The sequence below is a fragment of the Electrophorus electricus genome, chromosome 18, assembly GCF_041902795.1.
Source record: "Electrophorus electricus isolate QZ-2024a chromosome 18, ASM4190279v1, whole genome shotgun sequence".
NCBI classification, from domain to species: domain Eukaryota; kingdom Metazoa; phylum Chordata; class Actinopteri; order Gymnotiformes; family Gymnotidae; genus Electrophorus; species Electrophorus electricus.
The window spans coordinates 7,105,001-7,107,500 of NC_137514.1; the positions used below are offsets into that span (position 1 = coordinate 7,105,001).

A 2,500-nucleotide genomic window follows, 5' to 3' on the forward strand; every position below is an offset into this window, starting at 1 on the left:
CCCTAAGAGTGGGCTCACTTCCTGTGTTCACACACACACACACACACACATTCAGAATCATCACACACAGTCCAGAGAGGCCACACAGGTGTTCCAGAGCCTTGCATCCAGATGTGTTATATACTGTATATCAGAATAAGGAGGTAAGAAAATATAGGATCAAATCATCTGGTGCAAAATTTAGGTCCTGAATAAATCTTGTCACATACTTGGTGCCTCATGGCTTTGCTGCAGATGTTTTGCTTGCGGTAAAGGCTATGATGAGGGTCATGATTGTTATGGTACTGCGAACCCATTAGCTGACAGTTAGCTAGCTCACAATATGGCTCACACGAGTGGGCAAATAACCGAATGAGGTTGAACGATGGGATTCAGTTATGTTTGCTGTCAGCTCGCAGCATAAATAGGCTCAACTCCATCACACAAAGCTTAAACACAAATGTGTATGGCAGGGTTCAAATTTTGCAGTGTGATTATATACTAGGCACATTCTAAGTTTGTGTTGTGTGTGTGTGTGTGTGTGTGTGTGTTTGATTGGGGCCCATCACCCCACCACTCACATCACCACAGCCTTTTTAGGGCCCCTATCTTAGGCCCTTAGACTGGTCCAAACTTCCCCCAATCTGTTGCCCCTGTGTGTGTGTGGGGGGGGGGGGGGGTGTGTGTGGAGGGTGACAGGGGTAGATAGGCACGGATATGTCTCACACACACACACACACACACACACACACACACACACACACACACACACACACACACACACACACACTCGGCTCTCTTTAATGTTCTGAACACTCCCTCTCCCTCCCTCTCAGGTTCAATTTCAGCCTGTGTGGAGTCTGCGTGGGTTTTCTCTGGTTTTCTCTCACATTCCAAACATGTGCATGTTAGGTGGACTGGCGTCTCTAAAGTGTGAATAACCTGTTGTGTGAAGGACAGCTGCCCTGCCCAGGGTTGGCTCACACCTTTCACCCTTGCATGGTTTAGGAGATGAATGAATGAATGAATGAATGAATGAAAAAAAGAATAATCTTTTAGAAAAAGAGCAGTGGTTAAGGTGCTTGACTTGTAATCGGAAGGTTGCTGGTTCGAGTTGCCACTGTTGGGCCCCTGAGCAAGGCCCTTAACCCTCAATTGCTCAAGTTCTACTCAGTGATAATTGTAAGTTGCTTTGGATAAAAGCATAAGCTAAATATAATCCTTAAATAAAATCTATTACATGATTTCTTACTAAACCATGGTATTAAGCTTTGCAGTCTTTTATATAAATGGCACAACGACATCAACGCCTCACAACAGCATTTCAAAGTAATGATTCCTACATAAGTCAATCCCTGGTGCATGCAGAAGTATTCCGTTACTAATACCTACGAACATCCCTCTGTTACTGCCACACCTGCATGGAGCACTTACACTGCAGTTACCAAGTAACACATATAACACATGTAACACATGTAACACATGGTTTCATCACAGTAATGGACAGACAACGAATATCTATTTGCTACACAGTAGACGTTCAGCTCTCCTCAGCTTACATGCTAATGCATGTAAATGCCGGCGGGATCCACGCGACATGTTCCCCGTGGTATCGCCGTGGTCGCAGGGCTCCGTTGCTGTGGCGCTCCCCAGATGCTGCCGTGTGTTGTATCTCGAGTGTCCTGTCGCTGTCTTTGGCTGACAGGCAAACTGTGCGAATCCGTAATTACGCACATCACACACACACACACACACACACACACACACACACACACACACACACACACACCTGCCTCATTTGCAGATGGCAAACAATAATGGAATTCAGAGGCATGGTAGTAACCTTACGTAGTCCTCCACACACACACACACACACACACACACACACACACACACACACACACATTTATAATAAATAAAGTTAAAGACTGCTGTCCAGTTTGCCTGAACTGTTCAGATTATGGTCTTTCTGTAGCATCTCTGTCTCTCTCTCTCTCTCTCTCTCTCTCTCTCTCTCTCTACTAAAGGACCTCTTACCACTCCACTTCAAATCTCATTTGCATATCTGCCCATCTTTACATTACTGGAAACGTTTCGTGTGACATTTTGCATACTTTTCATTTCATTTCAGCTATTTTTGTGTGTGTCTTCGTAATAAACAACAACACGTATAACAATAGCACACATGCACACAGTGATGGGACAGAATTAGTCTTGACCTGGGAGACAACAGCTTGATAGTGGGGCTGGCCACAGCCACAGAGCTACTTCAGACGTGACTCAGCTCCACAAGAGTCTCTGGGTAGAAACCAAGTGTTTGTGTTCTTTGCCACCCCCGGTCACCTTTTTACACATTCACTCACACACACACAAAGAGAGAGAGAGAGAGAGAGAGAGAGAGAGAGAGAGAGAGAGGTGTGGTATCTTTAGGACTCAGTCCTGCACCTAATGTTACAGAAAATGCAGTGACTTGAACTGTATTGTGAGCACACTCTGTAGCGCCATTAAATTGATATACTTC

At 45.0% G+C, this 2,500-nt stretch overlaps 1 protein-coding gene and 1 long non-coding RNA gene across 5 annotated transcripts in view; both read right to left on the minus strand.

Moving 5' to 3' along the window:
• kcnq5b (potassium voltage-gated channel, KQT-like subfamily, member 5b) overlaps nt 1-2,500 on the minus strand; it is an 82,758-nt gene that overhangs the window by 62,405 nt on the left and 17,853 nt on the right. The window lies entirely within an intron of this gene.
• LOC145652029 (uncharacterized) overlaps nt 1-2,500 on the minus strand; it is a 6,060-nt gene that overhangs the window by 1,778 nt on the left and 1,782 nt on the right. Inside the window, exon 2 of the long non-coding RNA XR_014118197.1 lies at nt 1-2,500. This exon is cut by the window's left edge and continues 1,615 nt beyond it; it is cut by the window's right edge and continues 335 nt beyond it. This is a non-coding gene — a long non-coding RNA (uncharacterized LOC145652029).